Here is a 21,454-nt window from a genome sequence, read left to right as displayed (position 1 = left end):
ATCAGTTTGACTCGTATTGTGCGAAGTAAAAGCAGTCTCATTTATTGTTTATAGAATTCCTTGCTCAACAAAGGCAAAATTGGCTTTATAAGAAGGTTAGAAGAATGTTTTCCATTTCGTTAACTGAAGCAAATGTATATAGAATAGGATAACAGACCCACAGGTATATGTGTCCCACGTACCTTTGGAGTAACTGTAACTTCATGGATCTGGGAGTGTTCTGGAGGTATTCAGTTACTTGTGCTCAGAACCTGGTTTAATTTTGTGCTAATATATGTGGGTAGGGAGTGACACATGACTCTATTACTTTCTCTGCTTTCCACTTTGAAAACGTTTCCACAGGCCTGTTCTTTGGTTTACATATTTTGGTTTAGCGTGACAGATGATGGTGCTGCCAATAATTTCCTATAGACTTGGACTAACAGATTTTTTCCTTAATCAGCTGATTACCATGTTACTAGATGGCAAAACTCAAGTTTTTCCTTCCCTCATCCCAAAAGAATGCTTGTAAATGCTTTTGCAAATATTGTAATGCAGTTTTGGTTACACTTTAAGGAGTTTAATCAACATATATAAATATATTGATACCTGTGATGAGAGAGACAGTTGAATGTTAAAGCACCATTATTGTCTTTGCCTATTGAAAGACTGAGTGTTCGCATTAGGTATACAGAAAGGATGGAAGAGATGTAAGAATAGTGAAAGGAAATTATACACCATCTTCTCTGTTATTTGCAAGTCTGGCTTCAGAAAACAAAGAATCATACAAAAAAATCTTTACTTGGCATAAAAGCTAAGACTGAAACACAGCTGAGTCTGCTAAACAGAACAGTTATTTGCATGAGAAATTTCTAATTTTTAAAATTATTTTAAAAATTAGGACACAGAAAGAGAAATCATGACCGGGTAACTTTCTATTTGGAGAATGTGGGTATGTTTCACTGGAAAGTATCCTGCTCTGTAGTAAAAAGTTCAAAGGTACTGCATGTTTCAATTCACTCAATACTTTCCAGTAGCTTTACCCTCCCACTGACTCTGGGGAAATGCGGTCTTAGAATAGGTTGCAGGTTTGCTTTCTTGTTCACTCCCAATTTTCCTCATACACAGTGCTGAACCCTCCACAAGTTTTCTTTCCCATCCTTTCCTAGATGTATATGCAAAGGAGTGTTTTGATGATTGTTCTGTTCATGTGAGCTAAATTATTTCTTGGTGATCCTTCCCTGTATTTGTTTCAAAATTCTTGCCAATATAAGCTACTCGTATTCCATAGCTCCTCATAGTTTGACTTCTTTATTTGTCTTTATATTTACTTGAATCTAATCAGCGCATTTGGGGCAGTGAGGATTGTTTTCTTTCCCAGCTTGGTAGAGCACATCTCATTGCCCAAGGAACATTGTTGACTCCAGTATGAGCCACTAGGCACGTTGGGCACATTGCCATCTCAAACATACATTGATCTTATGAGGAGGTTACTAAAAAAAGTTTGTTAAAAGATTGTTTCCTAGGCTAAAGAGCAGCTTACATAGTCCATTTGCTTGTGAGCCAGGTAGTTCTTCTTTGTTTATTTGTTCTTTCTTAGTTCTGTGGCAGGTTTGCTAGCCGGGAGTTGCCTGGGAGATAAGTTAGTTGCTAAGCTGCCCCTGCAGTTCCTGAGAGGTTTGTGGCTATTGAATTGATTGAGTGTTGCAAGGTTGTGGAGACCTTAAGGGCCATAGGTGGGATGGAGGTAAAGCAGGAGGCAGGTGAGAGATGCAGTGCTGTGCCAGTTCTAGGTCCCCTCTCGGCATCTTCCCAGGAAACCTCAATTCCAATGCAGAAGTCGCACTGGTGACTCTGGGTGGAATTCATCGTACCAAAAGCAGATAACTGCAGTGTAGACTCTGTCTCAATTAATTATCCATATTGTTTTTAAGAGACAAATAGAGTGAATAGTTTTAGGATGCAATTCATCTTGTCCTAAAGTAGACATTTAAAATATGTCAGATTGTTCCCTAAAATGGCTGTTTCTCTCCATTAGCTGTAAAGAATACACATGCCGATGCCTGTAGCGTAGAGATCTGAAGTGAGATGAGGTGAATCATGCTCTCTGTGGCTTGAGGAGACAAAAACAGTTTTCTAATAAACATTTACATTCTCAGTTTAGTTTCTGAGCATGGTAGAATTTGGAACTGCATCCCCAATAACTTACTTGATTTTTATTTAGAAGATGAATTTGTTTAAAGATGCTCTCGAGCAACCATTTTCAGGAAACAGCAAGTACTTACATTAAATGGTGTGGATTTTTATCTATACTTTGTGTGCATGGAAAAACAATAGTACTCTTCCCTGACACTCCCCTTTAGAAGAGATTACAAAATATAAGAAGCACAGGTGCCAGTTCCATCTGGGTCTGGGCCTATTCATGGCACAGCTACTTGAAATAAGAACAGTATGTTCTCCAGGATGCAGGAGTGGGGCACTGCTGATGCAATGCTTTCATCACGAGACACACAGCGTACCACTGTCATCTTCTGAAGTACCGTGTTAATTCTTAAACAATGATTTCTGTGAATAAGTGCATCCAATTTATTTAACCATTTAAACAATTAGAAATTACTTTAGGTGGGGCTTACAAGATTTCTGTCAATGACATATAAAAGTGAAAATAATCCATATTAAATAAAACACATCTTTCCCTGGACACCTACTGGGTTAATTTACTGAGAACTGTCATTATTTGGTATGAAATGTTTACATTGTGTTGTATATTATTTATTTGTTTAATAATTTTAACACCTTATTTCATTTAGTTGTTTGTTTTGGTTTGTTTTGTTTCTAAGACCATTTACTGGAGCACCTTACTCCAGACTTCTTATACATCCAAAACTTTGTCAACAATCTGAGCAAAGAGGACATTAGTTAAGCTTAGCATATGAAAACTACATGGGAATTTCAAGAGTACTGAGGTCATTAAATGTTCTGCATAATCATCTCATGTTTGAAGTGAAGCTAACGTTACTTTTAGGGTGTGCATGTTGGGGAAAGCCATTTTGTTTGCTCACTAAATGGAGTGGGAATCTGGAGTTCTCACTTCTGTCTCTGAGACAAATAAAATGCAAATAAATGAAATAAATGCAGTGTATTATTACTTTTCAGCTCAAATGTTCATAAGCACTCTTCTACAGAGGAGTCCGTAGAGATGGGAGGAAATCTAGTATGCCAAATAAAGTTCTCTGTTCAGCAAAGCTGTGCGGAGAAATCATTACTTTTGGTGGAAATAAAGTTGAGAAAATACAGCAGGGCAAGTAAGAGTTCATAGATCTGTCTCCAGGTTCATTCATATTTTTTAGAAGAACTTTATTTTTTGTTTAATAAAAAGTATTCAGTAAATAGAAGAGACAAAATTAGACTATTTCAAGGACATCTCTTTGCCTGTGCTGTGAAAGTGAGAACCCCTAGGGATAAGGGAAAAAGCTGTTTCATGGTGGAATTTGGAGGTACATCATGAAGATGAGACTACATTGGGAGAAGGGAAGGCTTGCATCTCTAGAGCAGTTCCGACCTTGTGAACCGCTTGAGAACCCTGAAATCCCTAAAATCATTGCTTTGTTGCCAGGATTCAGTCCTTTCAGAAAGAGGCTTTGGGACTGCTTCTGACCCCACCTTGTCCAGCTGAGGAAGGGGGTTGGAGCCCACTGGTCCTTACAGTATGTTGCTCCAGGATTTCCCTCCCGCCAGGGGCTGGGTGGTATGTGGATTTAAGGGATAAAACTTCGAGGACTTCTCTACTCTGGTGGGCAGGCATTGTTAGGGCACGTCCTAAATTGTGGCTGAAGTCTTTAAAAGGGACACTGGTTGTTGAGCTTTTTTGCAAAAACTCGTGATAGGTATTACAGTGACAGCTGATCCAGTGTTTTCCTCCACTTCCCTTCACCTTATCCCTCTGTACTATGCTCAATGCTATTGCACAGCATTTCATTTTCTGTTTGAATCAGTATGATTTCCATTGCATGGAAAAACTGACTTCCTCTGGTCTCATAAGTATTCTGTTTTAATTCAGCCACTAGATATTATTTTTAATAGTAATTTTTTTTTATAATCTATACATTCATGCTGTTGTAGTTTCATATTAATGTTCTTGCATTTTCTGTTTCAGTCAAAAAGAGTGAACATGATTACTGTGATAGTAAACAAACAAAAGAATAGTAACATAAAAATTGCAACTATTTGAACTGTCCTTGAATAAGAATCATTTGAATCATACTTAAAACTTAAGAGGCTGAACCAATGAGTCTCTCTTCTTATCCATGATTAACTACTGACAATTCAGGTACCTGGTGAGCTGAATAAGGACTATCTCTTTATGTGAAGTACATGTCTAAAGATCAGGAATAATTACATTCCACATTAGCCTTCATAGCCTCCCTGACCTGGTTAATTAATTTTTTGCTAGGATAATAATAGTAGAAATAGATTTAAAGATATGCTTCATCATTAAGTATGTAACTGACCTCCAATTTTAAGATCCAAACCTTTCATTTATTGCCTTTTGGAGACAGGTTAAAGCTCCTTGCAGTGAGCTTGCTGAAAATGCACAAGCTGGTATCTAGTTATTGTCAGTTCAGTTACTCTCTCTGAGGTTGTCTCTCTTTGTAAACTGTATTTAGCATTGACAAGCAAAAAGCAATTGCAGTGCTACTGTTCTGGCACTAGGGAATATTCTCCCCCACTTTTTTTTTTTTTTTTTTTTTTTTTTCTTCCAGCAAGCTCTGAACAGGACCAAATAAAGCCATTGAAAGCAATTTGATACGTCTATTGGCAGGGTACGCAGATCAGATACTCCCTTGAAAGAGAGCGAGAGTTATAAACAAAGCTTAGAAGTCTACGAATAGCCCCCAGCTTCAGCAAACCCTTAAAATATTTTGTAATTGTATCTTCAATCATGAATTAGCCAGGAAAAACAGACCTTTTTTGCCTTTATATTTCACTGCTGTATGCTGTTTTTAATTGCCCACAGGCACACTGTTGTGATCTTCTTTGGAAGTTTAAAACCAGGATAAAAATGCAAATCTACTTATTTCTTTTATCTAATCTAATTAACTTTTACAAGTAATGATAGATGCACTGTAGCCTGCATCAAACATTTTAATAATGATGTTTCTGGATTAAAGAATAGGTAAAACTACTGTAATTTATAAGCAGTCAAGATTATGGCAGTAGAAAATGTAAATTATCATGGTGGTTTAATAAACTATAGCTGGAGTTTATTAATTTACAGTAGAAAGGTTACATATCCCTTAAATTCTAGTTTTCTTATGAATTGGTTCCCAGCTGTCATTGGTATCTTTTTTCTTTTTCTTTTTTTTTTTTTTTTTAAGAGTTTAATATTAAATAAATCTATGTCTAACTCCCTTCTGCAGTGCAGTTGTGTGCACATGGAAGAGAGAAATGCTGTTATGTGCCTGTAACTTGTAGCTGGCTGCTAAATGATTGATTCAAATTCATGGGGCTCTGCTGTAGGCATGGCATCACAGCTTCTGTCCAGCTCATAACTTGCTTAGTGAAAATGGAAACTGATCCAATGGGGGAAAGACAAATAGCTAAACATCAAAGTCAAAAGTTTCATATTTTATTTATTATTACATAGTGGCTTATTAATGAGCTCTAAAGTCCTTATTTGATAATTACTCAAGCAAAAGGTCTATTACAGGCCAGCTTTTTCCAACAAAAGCCATCTCGTGGCTGACTGGCTTGGAATTTTCTGTCAGCTGTGTGGAAAGAGAAGTGATGTGGTATCCTTACCCTTCTCCAAGCAGGCCATGCTGTAATAAATACTCCAGCAATGCTCCCTATCCTTTATTCATCCTCTTCCATACTAAAAATGCTTTGGCACGACAAGCTTGGTGGTGGCTTAAGCAAAAGACACACTGTGCTAAAGGTTCACCCCTCCTATGCTACCACTAAGCTTCTGGTCTTGCACCTTGGTCCCCCATTTTGCAAGGATCCTGCTAGCTGCTCTGCCCCTGAGGCCCCCAGCCCCTGGAAACAAGATGTATGCTGCCAAAGCAGGAATCAGTTCTGGATTTGAGTCTTAAAACTGTATGCAGTGTTGAGGTGGAGGGGTTGGGTTTTAAAAAATTTTTACTATGACCTTCTAAGAGTTAAATTAGCTGTCTTGCAGTTTTCTAATTCACTATATGGTTTTTTTTTTTTTTCCCCTTTTAAATAGCTTTATTTCGCCTACCCGAGTCTAAACAAATTGTATTTAATGCAAAAATTAAGCCTTGTGTATCTCTTTCATATGACTTCTCTAATTATAGAGCAGTAAATGGTAGAATAGCATATGTTAGCAACATGAGCAGCAGTCTATGAAATGAGCTACAAGTTAATAAAATGATCTTGTGGCGGTGTTGGCCAAATGTTAGCACACATGTTTCGGAAAGTGGTATTTCAACAGACTTGAAGAATAGGACTTTGGCACACGAGTGCCGAACATGATCTGATGTGTGGAAATTAGTTAAACCAAAGTAAATGTCATTGTTTCTCAGGCTCATGTTGGTGCAGAAAATGATAGTAGCTGCCCTCCCACTTTCTCTCTCCCACGTGTGTTTTAAAATTGGAAATGAAAGCACAGGCACCCATACTCCCCAGTTCAAGTACTGCTGCTTCCTTTGCTCTGGGCGTGCTGCACTGCAATCTCGCCAGTGGTTTAAGAGCTTGTTCTCAGCTATGCCTCTGTCAGAGCCAGGGGCTAAAATCTCATTGACTCTATTGAGCCCAAACACTCGTTCTACAGTTTTTGCTTACAGAAGGGCCTCAGATTTGAGCCCTGTTAATTTAGGGGCAGATTATAACCAGCTCCTGAATAACAGCAGAGGATCAAGCAAATGTTTGCTACCCACCTGTACTGCTGCCCAGGGGTCACTCTCAGCCGGTGGTCTGCCCGTTTGAACCACGCGTGGAGTGACATGCTGGGGAGCCCTCAGTGTTTGCTGATCCGGACACCCTGGTCTTGCTCCCAGACTGTGTGGCAGAGATTATGTCCCTCTGAACCTCTCTGGTGCTGTTCCCCTGGTAGGACAGGTCTGCATCACCCCCTCTGTCAGTCTGCATAATGTAATCTTTGCAATATTGCAGTATTTGCAATAATGCCATAATAATGCACTATTTGCTTCAGCACAGAAAACCAGTTTCCTTTCTAAGCAGCATGCGCACACACAAGGATGGATAACTGGGAGTGGAAACTGGGCCAACTGGCAGCCTACCAAGAGGGCTGATCCTGGAAGTCTTAATTGCTTGAGTAATATTTGCATAGCCAGTATTTGATGACTTGTGTTTCTATGTGTTACTCACAGAAGTAGGCTCTGCAGTTGAGGAAGGACTTAGAATATTAGTATGGTGGTTGGAATATCAAAGATATAAATGAGGCAGGGGTTTTAGGGGATGTAATTTGTTTTCTTAGACAAATAGATGTAGTTGGAAAAAACAGGCAACCTTTTGGGCTCGCCGTCTCTTTTTTAGGTCTTACATCAGTGTAACATTGAAACATCTCCCAGAACTGATAGATGCTGCCTAAGATATCGGCCTTTCTTTTCTAATTACTTACTTCAGTGATGATTTTTTGTGGTTGACAACTGTGTGACAGCCAAGAGGGAAAACAATCAGGATTTGCATTACTTTTTTTTTACACACCCCCCCAACTATTTGACACACTCATCAGGAGATAGTAAATAAAGAAAATAGGTAATAAATTTTAGTATTGAAATGACTTGATTTATGGAGATATTCAGATATACAGGCAAGACTGGAATGTGATGATATCAGAGGTCAAAATATCTGTCTGCTGAAGCAGGTATTTGGAGGAAAATGATGAAGTACAGCCCCACATAAAAAGGCCAAAAGCATTTAGCAAATAAATTCTGAAGTACTTTTTGAAATCACACAGTAAAAATCTTAAATTTACCAGATGGACTAAATCCTGACCTAAGGAATCAAAATGGGTTTTAGTTGTAATTGTGGGAATGCTGTAGAATGCAAGTGTATTACTGAGTCAATTTCAGCATAAAAACTTGTTTTAAATATATTTAATATGATGACAGCAAGAAAGAAGTAAATTCATTGCTCTCTGAATGCATTCAGGAATTATGAATTCACATAAAGACAGTAGTATGTGCAAACTGGCAAGTGAGCAAACCCAATGCTGTTTAATATTTGGTATACGTTTGATGGCATATATGTAAAAGTAAAGTGAATGAATATTTCTAATATTTGCTGTCTTATGCAACCGGCTAATCTAGACATTTGCAAAAATGTCAAAGCATAGGTCTCAAGGAAAGGTGAATGGTCTTGCCTGGAATTTACCTGTCTAAATTTAAAGTCATTATAATAAGGAAAAGTTGGTTTATGACTGCAATTTGCACCATATTTCCTTTTGTCTCTTACATTAGAACACCTCTCCCTAAATAATTAGATAATATAATGGATTGTGTTGTATGTGAAACTTTTTCTTGTTTGAAAGAACTAGTCTTTTATATAAATCATGTATATATCATCTTCAGCAAGTTGGGAATTTGCACAGCTTGGGTAAATTATGTCTATATTGAGAATCTAAGAAGTTACACAGTGTGCATTCCATACTTGAGGGATGGGAAATAAAAATTGATATACTGTGCGGCACATGATATAACACAGTTAAATATCTTTTAAATTCCAGAGGGATGCACTGACATCACCACACTTAATTCACATGCAGTAACTCCCACAAAATGTTATTAATTTTAAATTGAAGTTTGTAATCATTCAATAAAAAGAAAATAAATGATGTAAACAGTATACAATGGTGCTTTATGAAATGCTGAATTCATCTTATTCACCCACCCAAAATGACAGTATGTTAAGAAAATATTAAAGTTGTAACACCAAATAATAAAAGCAAAGAAATTCACAGTTGATGGTGGAGTGTGAAATCCATCTTGAGACACATCACTGCCCCACAGTATGGAAGAGCACTTCTGAGTTAGGGAACTTTAAAATAAAGTAATGTATGAGTCATTTTTATTCTGTAAATGAGAGATTAACCAGTTGGAGGAACATATAGTTAGTTTAAAATCTAGATCAGATCAGGGAGATAAATGTGGAGTATGGGTACTTGCTACAGGTAACAAAATAAAGTTGATAGTGCAATGTATACCTAATAGCCTAAGCACGGACTGAGATTCCTTATTTGACAAGATAATTTATTTAATATAAATCTAGAAACAAACTTTTCTCAGAGGAGGACATATGGCACTTTTTTTTTTTTTCTCTCTGACAATGAGTGATTTGTATGAAGAACTCTACTATTACATTTTGAGCTTTGCCTTTTCCATCTCATTGAATTTTATTGGTGATATATTTTCAGGATACTCATCTCCTCTGTAACTGCATATCTGAGTGTCTCATAAGCTGAAGTGTATTATCCTCACAACACTCTTTTGAGGCAGAATAAAAAGCATATAGATATTTGGGGGCATCTAATTTTAGATATCTAATTTGGGTGACTGAATTAGGACTTTTGGCTCCATATATAAAGCAGTCCAGGTGCTGTGAATTACCTTCTGTTGATTAGACAACGAGGTTCCTAATTTAAGCACCTAAGTTAAATTTCCGAAGTGACTTGATCCTGTTCTTATATGAAATTTGACAGACCTAAAATCTGTGGTTTCAGAATCCATAGGGTGATTCTGTGATGTCTTGATCATCTTTTCTATCATTACTTTCTGTCAACTTACCACTTGCCTTAATTTACTCAGATAGAGCTTTTAGAGCTTTTACAGTGAATTCACTTCAGCTGGACAAAAATATTTATTTGTTCCTCTGACTCACTGCCCGGCCTCAAATGAATACCCATCCAGCTAGCTTGAGTCTCCCAAGCGGTCGAGCTGCTGCCCAGAGGTATAGCCATTGTCATCAGAAAGAGGCAAGTGGAGAGACTACTCTCACTGTATTTTCCCAAATCCATATTATTTTCCTTACATGTGTGGAATAACTTCCATGGCTGTAAAACATCCTTTGAACAGTGGCTTGTTGTGGAGAGAAAATAATTTTATTTTTTTTTTTAAGAATGCCTAGATTACTTGGCAGTTCCTCACACATTTTGTAGGGCGTTCAGAAGACTTGAAACAGCCATTAAATAATGTTTTTTATTTAATCAAAATGGCTGCTTTTAAATGGAGATCTTGCATGCCACATTTTAGGCCAGACTGTATTTTTACAGCCAAGTTATAAACCTCTGAAAAAGGGGGCTTATAATGGAAAGGTTGACACAACATTAATTTTAGTGTTGTAAAGGCAATGGTATAATTTTGGAAAAAAGCCTTTATAGCTCTGCTAAGATATTAATTACAGGAAATTACAGCATATCCTATTAAAGTATTATGTCAGTGGCATACATAGCATATAACACCTTTGCATATTCTCCCTTGTTTTCACGGTAACCTTTTGCATTTTGATCTGCAAAGAGAAGGTGGATAAAGTGGCTCAGAGTTTCTGATCATTTGTGCTCAAGGGGAAAAAAACAGCCTGGGTAATGCTTGCTTACAGCCCACTCTAGAAACCGATCTTCTGTTAATCAGGGATCCAGTACGGATATTGAGGAATGAACCAAATTCTGCTGAACTGAGAGTCTTTGTGACTTTAGGAGCAGGGATTTGAATTTGGACCCAAACCTTACAAAAATTACTTTTAGTCAGACTCTCTTCAGAAATGACAACTGCTTTTATGACAAACCTATTTCTAGTGATAAGGGCATACTTTTCATTTCCTTACACTTAGAGAATCATTCCTGACTCTTACAACTGCACAACAGACTCCATCTCTTCCCTTCTTGATTTCTGTTCGGTTAATTTTTCAGAAATGCATCTTGTGTATACATGCTGGAGGAGAAGCTGTAGATCCCTGTTAAGTTGAACAATGTAGATGTGCATTATGTTGTACAATTTTTTACTCCTAAGAAATAGGTTATTTGTTGCATTTCTGCCACTTTTAGGATTGCATGGGCATAGTATAATAGTTACATGTTTTCTTTACAGGAATTTGTTCTTATAGGTAATTGTTAATATCTAGATTTTAATATACACTGAATTGTAGCCTTTCGTTACAGTCTAAGGTTGGATGTTTTTTAACTGTGGTTGCTATTTTTAACTAGGATGAACTACTATAACAATAGTTTGACCGTCAGATCTTTCAGGACGAAGGGACACATCTTCATACTTGTAAAGCATGTCATATTGAGGTCATGATCCTGTCGGGCACTTTTCATTGCTATATTGACACAAATTTGCAGCGAAAAATATCAACAATAAAAACATGCAGTGTTTTCTAAAAATATTTAAATATCTATTTTCCTGTTTGACGACTGTGGAGCATGCACAATTCTTTTCACAAAAAAGTCCTGACCGTTGTACATTCAATGAGTTTTTAACAAGATGGGAGAAAAGGCCTTCTCAAAGACCCCACTGATACACAAGTTCTTTGGACTGTTGATGTTTCCCATTAATTGCAAGGCTTTAGTTTATAACCATCGACTAGATCTGGTTTTACTTATCAAATCCAGAACTGCTTTTTCTCTGCCTGCTGAGCAGGAAAAACTCCATGCTGTACCAGTTTCTTTTTACTTGGGGCTCCCAGTACCATCAGGATTAAAGCTGTCAGAACAGTCAGCCCTCTTTATTTTGTGGTTTTAAATACAAAGCGTAATATTGTTGCTTGAGAAATGGCATGCTTTCAATGTGTTAGTTAAAAATTGTGGAGTGGACAAAACAAAAAAAGGTCCCTGTTAATAGCAGGCATTGAAATACTGCTTTCACCATTTTGGGGAAAGAAGATACAACTCTGCACTTTAATTTGTTTTTATTCTACACCACTAACTTGTCTTCGTTGGCTTAATCCTACACACAAGTAAAGAAAAAACTCATGCTAAACTTAGTGAGAGTTTTGCTTCATTGCATGCAGTGCAGGGTGCCATTTCCTCAGCTGGTGTTGTTCATGTTCTCTCCACTTATGTCAGTCTAATACTAGAAGTACAGAATTAGGCCCTCTTCAAAAACAAAAAGAGCTCACATGGAAATGACAGCATTTCTTTTTTTTAATTATTATTATTTTTTTATTCACTGTAAAATATTCCTCTGCTCTATGTGTGCATTTATATTTGGGGATAATTGTGCCCATCCACCACAGAGAGCTCGGAGGTAGCTGATATATCATGTATGAATATGTTTGTCTTGCATGTGTTTACTTCAGTTATCACTTTGTGCAATTAATATTATTTTTTGTTTTATCCATGACAGTATAGATGCATCTTTGTGATAACACTTTGTAAAGGACTAAAATGATTTCCTCATGATATTACTTTCCTGTTTGGTTTGCTTTAATTGAGAAAAGACTCTTCCTAGGCAAGGCTACACATCTGTCATTTTATTTTCCCTGTTGTTTTACTATCAGTTGAAATATGCATACATTTCAGATGTAACTTTAGGAGGAACAGAATATACTAGTAATTTATACAATCGACACTGGTGATTATTGACCATTAAAGAGTAATAAAACATTTCCTGTGTGAAATAGTTGTAGCATCAATGGCTTTATTTCTGACAGTAAACGTTTCAGGTTTATTTCACAGACATTAATATTATTACATAAAGGTAAAAACCTGGCTACACTCTAGCAAACATTGGTCGGTCGCCTCTTAATAAACGAATGGAGTTGCAAGCAATAGAAAAAAATACTTTGAAGCAAGTCCCAGGCTCATGTGTATATTAACCAGAGCAGATGAAATGATTTATTGGGTTTTATACACAATCTGTAAAGGGTAAGCATTGCTAACAGAATGAGTGGCAGCCTCAGGGAGCTGAGTAGCCCCCAGGGACCAGCCTTTGTTCCTCTGGACTTGACAGGCATGTGTCCCTGTTAAATGAGGGCTTAATTTCTCTCATATGTGCACAATTTCCAGGCTCAACAAAGGCAGCCAGGACTGGAGCTATTTAAAAGAGCCAGCTCAGGAGGAAGCATTGCTGGAGAAAGGGGATGCTAAGGGGCTAATTACTCACCATAGTTCAGGAACGGATTTTTTTATGTGTTTTGTGTTTTTTGTTTTTTTTTTTTCCTAAGCAGCATTTATTAACACAGAACTGCCACTTTCATTTTACATAAACATACATTAAAATGACAAAGGTGTTATTTCTCTTGGTGAAATAGTCTTTTTAAAGGTCCTGCTGACCAAAAATAAAGTAAATGTATTCATTTTACTTTGGGCCTGCCATGAAAATCATCTCTTAAACTCCTGGAAGGCTGAGTTTAAGAAATTTTCTGCAGTGTCTTCCTCTTCTTTCTCAGTCTTTCCTTGTCTCACATATAGTTGTAGGGGTTGTCCTCAGTGCTTACTACATTCATGTAAATATGATAGTTAATATTGTCCAGCTAAATGGTTCAGCATATGTAAAGCCTATTACTATTTACTTAATTACATGTGTAGTGTGGTATGCTTTTTATAAGCCTCTCACTACATACTTAAATATGTGTTTAGACCCAGCAGACCTTTATGGTCCCTTTCAAGTAGTCTAGTGACATTCTTTCATACAAGTAGGACTTTCCCCCCTCTTTTCTAATGTGAGGCCTGAGTCACTCCTGTGTTAGTGGCAGTTGGCATTTTCTGCAGATAATAGGCCAATGATTTCATAGAGTGATGTAATTTTTTTTTATTTTTATTTTTTTTTAAGTGTGGAAAACACAGTTGTTTTCTTTGGACAGCATTGCCAAACTTTGTTGTTACCTTGAAAGAAAGATGAGCCACTACAGTGCAACAGGTTTGAAAATGTTTTGGTCACCGTTAGCAAACCACTTTGTCAAGAAATACTATGTGGTTTCAGTCTTATTTCCTACTCCGAAACAAACAGGAAACTTTCTTGTGAAACAGGCAGCCCAGTTGATTCTTCTCGAGCAGAACATTCTGATCCTCTTAATCAGAACCCAAACAGGTGGAAAAAAATGTTCTCCCATTGCTCTGTGAGACAACAGTGGCAATTATGGGGTGACCTCAGTAGAAGTAGCTTGCTTTTTGGATCAAGATGAGCCTCTGAATATGAAAGGGATAAAATGTAGGTAAATTGGAACTGGAGAATCTAATGGAGTGCTGTATCCAACATTACATGGAGAGTTTGTACAGGTAATATTAGACATTACCCCTTTGGCATAGGTCCTGTGAAATCTTTGTGAGATTACTCACCGTCTAGTGTTAGAGACGATTTTTTGAATTGGATCCTTCATACATGTTTTATGGCTGTGGAAGGGTGTTTTGTTTGTTTGTTTTTAATAATAGTGTTTCAGTTGATATTCAAGCATTTTCAAATCAAAAATGAATCAACCAAGCAAGTTTGGCTGTTTTCTTCGTCAAGTTATACATTTAGCTTTGGAAGCAAGACTTAATCTTTCCAAGGCTAGGATGATAAACTAAGGAATGTTTTGTCTTTCCTTGCATGGTTCCTTTCTCTGTAATTTTTGTATGATAAATTTATTTTAAATTTTTACTTCAAGCTGCTACCTATAGGACCATTATATTATTATTATAATATTTCCAATATAATGATTGCAATTATCAGACTTGTTTTGGAAATTTCAGGTGACTTTTATAGACTTTCAGATCTACATTTAAAAGAATGAAATTCAAAAAAATATTAGAAATTTTTTTAAAAAAATTTCAGTATTTCTGATCCATTTCATAATCTAGGCAACAGAAATAGGTATCCTGGTTGAATTAACAGAGCAAATAATCAGGTTTTATTCTTTGAGCTTCCATTATACATGTAGGAAGGTGAATGTACAAACTACTCGTTGCAGAATGCTAAGAATGAAACTAGTTGCAAACTTTTAAATGCTTTAAATCATCCCTGAGTGGACAGTGCTCTAGCAGTATGAGGAATTAAAGATTTTAGAGGTACTATTTTAAATGAGAAATATCCATTCTTTCTTTCTGAGAAGAATGGAATGGACAATGGATACTGTAATAGGATGTAGGACTCTTAGTTTATCTACTCTTTCCTTTCAAAGCTTTGCTTTTTCACTCTGAAGAAGGGAGTCATAGTAATAGGAAGGAGTGCAAAGCTTCCTTATGATTTGTTAGAAGGGTTTTTATTTTTAAGTCATTATTAAGTAAATAAACTTACGTTTCTTTTCACTTAATAAGGGAATTCTGTTTGGACAGAAGGCACAAACCTGACTCAGATCCTACTTACATCTGTGCAAAACAGGAATAACTCCACAGAATGGAAAGAGTACATCTGCCTTCATCCTGGTAATAGATTTACAGCCTTCAAGGCTTAGAGTCACCCATTTATTTCCTTTCTCCCTAGAGATGACAAAGTATATAACACTTGATGAACTGCAGCTTCCAGGAACATTCAGATGTTAATGCTACAAAGGCCTATATTGCGGGTTGAAATCTTGCCTGGATTAAAAGTCTGCTTTGGATGAAGTTAAGGAGCTACATATATGCAGGGGCATTTGGTACTGTTACAAGGCCCAGGGAAAATGGTTTAACCTGGATTCCATGCAGATTCCGACTAAGCCTTTCTCTAAAGATTTGTTTCCATTTTCTGGAGGAGGAGGGGTTCCTTACCAAGAGACTTTCTTTCCATCTGATTAAGAGAAAGCACCTCCCAATCAGAAAGGAAGGTCCCACACAGATTATCTTCTTGTCAGGCTATGACAGGACCCAGATTTCACTGAGGCTTTTGTGAAGAGCCGTGGAGAGTATTAAAGCCGTGGCTCCACAGTACTTAGCTTTTTTTTACAATAGAAAAAAAAGAAGATGAACTGATGCTTACTGTTTCCAGCTAAGAATGAACTTTTATTCCTTTGTTGCATTGTTGTCTGGTTACCAGAATGAAATGTTAATCACGTATAAGTAGCGTATCAGTCTACCAGAGAAAGAAGGAATAATCAACACTTCTCTCTCACATTCTTGCTACCTGAACGCTTTGACTCAGCATTACACTTCTCCCCACTTCTTAAATCTTTCTCTGTATTTACAAACAACTGCCTTTGTCTTGTGGTTTATTACTATTTGGCAGTTTACATTCATAAAATGGTAGTAATGAATGCAAATTTCAGAGTCAACCTGCCTGTTTGTTTCCTATATTTGTAATAGCATTTAGTGTTAAAAAAAAATAAAACAACCTCTAAAGGCAAAATTTTTTACCCTGATTTCCTAAGGAAAGGACTTTTAAATAACTGTGCTGCCAGTCTGTCTATCGGAGTTCCACCTGAATAGTTTTTGGACACGTTAGGTAATTAGGTAACCACATCTGAGATATAGGAAGAAGCTTAAAAGCTATCGCATTCATTTAAGTCTATGAAAGTTAGTGGCCCTGATAAATCCTTTTAGGTTGCCCTGGAAGTAAAGACATTATTCTAAGCTCTCCCCATATTAGAACTTGAAGAATGTCCACAGGATAGATGTTAAAATGCCCTAATTTAAGGAAAATTTTGATCTGAGCTTATACTTTAATAGACAGCAGAGAAGCAAAACCCTGAGTTTGCATCTCATGCAAAACCATGGAAAACAAGCATTCATAAACTGCACTGCTTACCGAACTACTTGCTCTGGATATGCACACACTTCCCATGGAAACAGAGCCTTGGGTACTGACCAAAATACTGTCATTTTTCCTTCTTGTGGAGGGTCTGCACATGTCAGGGAAAATAGAATGGAAAATATTTTATTTGTGGTGATATATTTCATCTTACCCTACATACTTTCTGCAGTTTCACCAGTTAGAATTTTATCTGATGTGTCAATGATTTGCTTTGAATATGCTGCACAATTTGAAAGAAGATCTTACTGGGAGACTTTACTCTGAAGAGACAGGCAATCTGTCACCTGCTGTAGTTCTCAGGTTCTTCCCTTTGTTATGTTTGCACTGTTGAGGCTTAATTAAAATGTTTTCCATTTTATGCACAAGAAGTTTTGTGAAACTAATGCTTTCTGAACTTCTGGTGGCAATACTATGAATTTGTTGATGATAGTCCCATCTAAATTAAATTTATGGAACCCACTAAAACATTTAAGGTTTAGATGCATTGTAGACTTAAATCATACTTTTTGAAAATAAATTTCTCCTCATTTATTCATTTTCATATTGCTCCGGGTGTTCTAACCAATATACCAGCAACAGAAGTGCTTTTATTTCATTAGGGTATCACTAAAGTAAAGGGGTGTGAGAGAGATCTGTAGCCTCCACATTTAATCCATAAATTTAAAATTATTTTTTCAGTTATTCACAGCTAGAAACAATTAACCTTAAAATATACTGAGCTATTTTTGTGTACCTTAGAAAAGAGGTAGAACCTGGTCTGGACAAAGTCTGGCACTTTGTCAAGTACTTCACTATTAATTTTTATCTCTGGTTCATAATTTTCTCCTGACAGTTTGTACCTTTTTTCTTTTTTCTTTTTTTTTTTTTTCCATGCGGTCATTGATAGGTTTATGATCAATCCTGCTTCTAATGTAAAAGACATCCTAGTTGTATAACTACATCACTACTCATGACTCACCTGCATTCACTGGTCTTGCTACTAGCAAAGATGGGCAAACTTCCTAACCAGAAGTATTAGAGGAGAAAAGTGGTGTATTTGAGGAATGACCAGAGAATCTATCTTTTGGTTTTGTGATGCTTAAAAGGACACATCATGAAAGGATCTTAGAAACTATGTTGTAAACGCCAGGGGAAGCCACTTATTTGCTGCTTCGCTTGGGCTATTGGTTCTAGACTCTCTCTTGTTGGCTGAGTTTATGTGCTTCCCATGTGCCTAATCCGCAAGTGTCTCCCACAGCCTGATGGTGCTGTTATCCCCCAAGGGCAATAAGTTAGTGCACACCATGGCCTCCATCCTGCTCAGCTCTTCGGGCTTCTCTTGGAAGGAAAACGTAGATGTGAGAGGAGTGGAGCAGAGCCCAGTCTCCTCCTGACATGGGATCCAGACATTTGGATGCACTCTGAATCCAGGACTGTTTAGGAAATGTGGGCATAGGGTCAGTCCTACAGAGGCACAGCAGGACATTTTAACCTTCATTATTTAAACGTGGCCTGACTTATAATAGAATGTCACCGTTTTATGCAGCGCTCACTCACTTATCATGTCTTACATTTTCTGTGCCTCCTGGACTGGTACTTCACAGATCAGAGTCATCTCTCAATATGATAGGAAGCCCTACAGTTTGTGAAATCTCCATTCATTTCAGCAGAAAGTGGAGAGAACAGGAGCTATATGATTCAATTCACTCTTGGTTTAGTGAGTACAATAGGTTCTCAGAAAAGGGGGCACCAGACCTGGCAAGAGAGCAAGCATGGGAGCGAGGGCCTGGGAGGAGAAAGGAGAGGGGCTGAAGAGGGAGCACTGGGGCAGGAAGACCTTCCACTTTGAGGAGTGGGGTGTTGTATTGTGCAAGCTGCACTACTAAGTGGAGTTTAAGATTGTAGGAGCTCTAATCTTTTTGCTTGTGACATTTGTTTTCTGTGGAATTATAGTCAGTACTGTAAAGAGACCTTGTGCTACACAGCAACACCACCAAAAAATCCTCACTTTCTAGAGAGTTGTCAGTTTTGCAATCTGAGTAGAAAGAGGAGATCTCAGACTTGTATTGTTAGCCTGAATGCTTCTGGAAATTAGCTTCATACAACCCTGTATTGTGTGTGTGAAGGTGTGTGTGCCACTAGCTTTTCAGCCTGTTGGTTGATTTCAGCTGAATCTGATAGATAGATGTTTCAGAGAAAGCTAAGTTCCCGCAATCTTTGTGAAAGCAGACAATTAGACTGAGGTGAAGGATGTTTTTCAGACTCCTTCAGACAGGTTGGGTTTCTTACCTCTACCTTTACATGAAAAGTTGCTGTGTGACAATTCATTGTTGAATGAGAGAATCCAAAAGAGGCAGAGTCCTTATGTATGACCCAACCAGATGAAAAGCTTCAGTTGAAGCTTTCACCTCAGTAGACAGTGAAGTCAAATGCCTGGAAGTCACAGATCCATTGGGCTGTATTTGCCCTTGAACTTGTGAAACTTCTTGTGTCACTCATTTTAACAGTTTGTATTCTAGAAGCAAACTGGGAGTAAAGTGGAAATATTCACTGTCATCAGCTGATTTGTGAACTGACATGATAGCAACTCCAATAGAGATCTGTCTACTTGGAATAAATTTTGCTGTGGAAAACAATTCAAGACTGGAATACAAGGGAAATTTCTGTCAAATTATGATCTCAGAGTGCTTCCTGTAGTGAGAGAAGAGTCATGAACCGAAAATGTCTGATCTTTTGCTTCCATTCGGTACTTCAAAGAAGGATTATTGGTGTTTTAGAGAAGTATTTAAAATGCATATGCGAATGCACATGGGTATAAGTGAAAATATGGAGTAGCAGTAGAAAAGTTGTAACACCCTTGAGTTTGGGATAGTTTCTTTAACTGAAAAATCACAAGTGGATTATACACACATCATACCATCAAAGATACTGAATTTGTTTTGGCAAAAAAAATGCAGAAATATTAAGTAGAGTGGTGGGAAAAACGAAAAAATAAGAAAGTTCTGAATAATAAAAAATACAGTATTTATATAGGTCATTCCTTTATGCTGACAGAAATTTTTACTGGAGAGTAGTTCTAGTCTTATATGGTTACAAGAACATGAGTTTCTTCTGACTAAGTATATAATTAATGGGAGGCAAGTTTTAGGTAAAATAGTGTAAGAATAGACATGATAGATACAGTGAAAAGGTGAGAAATATGTACATACGTGTGACAAATCTCTGTCAATGCTGAATGTTGCTGAGAAATCCTCTTTCTTCTATTGGTTTATTCTGCCCTTTTTCCTTCATTTTCTTCTTTCCACTCCTCTCATTTCTTACTGGCTGCTGAGAAAGGCCGCTCCTGCACATGCAATAGTGTTCATAGCCCTGGTTATGGAAAAGTTTGTTACTGCACAGTTGTTTAACTCATCCATTGTTTATCAAAGATCTAGTATTATATTGAAGAAAGTGAAATCTCTCTGCAGTGGAGATGTTCTGAAAAGATCCATCGTTAATGATATTTCATTTTAAAATAGTTTTATTGCACCATTTATTTATTCAATTTTAAAGTAGCTTCAGCTAGAATCATTTATACAATCATTCCCAAATTCCAGCAGTTTAGTTCTTACCAGATACCCTGGGTATCCTGGGTGGTATAATTGTACCTATAGTCACATTCTAATTGCTTTTGTACACGTACACTGCATAAACTCTGCCCAGCTGTACTATATCAGACCATGCTTTTATTGGGGTAACTGGTGACAATATAAACCATGAAGAGTGAGTGATTCATATGGTTTCTACACGTCACCAGATAAACAAGATTAAAAATACAGTTTTTAGTGTATAGTTCTGGTGTTGGTAGTTATTTGTAGCAAGTGGGTACCAATGAAAGGCCATAAACACAACAAGCAAAGGTTTGAGATTTTTGTTCAATACACTTAAAAATCTGAGCAATCAGGTAGGAAACAGATTTCAATTGCTAAAATTAGCAGTTGTATTCTTTTTAAAACACATAATCCTTTTGTTTAAAGACAGCAAAAAGCCATCCATGCTTTCCTGGAATTTTAATTTTTTTTCCCTTGAAGTATCAGGTATTGACCACAATTAATTGCAAGGCACTGATACAGCTGAACTGAGGCTACTGGAATGGTATTGGAGTAGATTCAGTCCTGTTCAATGTGTTGGAGGTTTTGTCGTGGTACGAATGACCTTAGGCTCTTCAGTCACGATTGCTTCTGAGAAGCAAGGGATGTCCCTCTCCCTATAGAATCAAAAAATCTTGCTAGATAAGACTCAAAAGAAGGGTTATAGAAAGGAAGTTTTATTTATCCTGTTTTACAGGCAAGAAACTCAGACACTTAAATGACTTGCTCAGTCTCACAGGAAGCCTGGGTGGAGCTGGGAATTGAACGCAGATAACCTGACTGAGTGCTTGGCTCAGAAGACCACTTTAAAATGTTTTAGAATGTGGCTTTATTCATCTATTAAGTAGGGTCTGAATGATGTGGAAGATATGGGCTGGGGAACATGCTAGGTACATAATATATCTTCAGTGTACATATATGGTATTTTATAGGAGGGTATAAACTTGTTGGTTGCTGTTTCAGGCATAGGTTAATATCACTTACAGAGTGTCTCAGTACACTGAGCATACATTGGAAAACACTAAAGAAAGGGAGTTTTTAGATTGCTAATGATTTCCTTTTAAGGAACATGTGACTAAGGGCTGAGAGAATTTGCTGCTGAAACTGCTTACTACAAGCCTTTGAAAATTCCCTGTCTAGTTATTCACATAGGAAATATCTGGTTGCAGGCATACTTGGCTGTGCAGGCTTCCATGAGTACCCCATATTTATAAAGCCTGTTCATTCAGGTCTTTGAAT

The 21,454-nt window shown here is 37.2% G+C and overlaps 1 protein-coding gene across 7 annotated transcripts in view; it reads left to right on the top strand.

Annotated features, from left to right (window-relative positions):
• SOX6 (SRY-box 6) overlaps positions 1 to 21,454 on the top strand; it is a 322,621-nt gene that overhangs the window by 178,514 nt on the left and 122,653 nt on the right. The gene's annotated exons all lie outside the window — the stretch shown is intronic.

Source organism: Athene cunicularia, assembly GCF_003259725.1.
Source record: "Athene cunicularia isolate RWA chromosome 5 unlocalized genomic scaffold, athCun1 chr5_part2, whole genome shotgun sequence".
Taxonomy (NCBI): Eukaryota; Metazoa; Chordata; class Aves; order Strigiformes; family Strigidae; genus Athene; species Athene cunicularia.
Note: the sequence above shows the minus strand (reverse complement) of the source record. Positions and strands in the feature narration are given on the sequence as shown.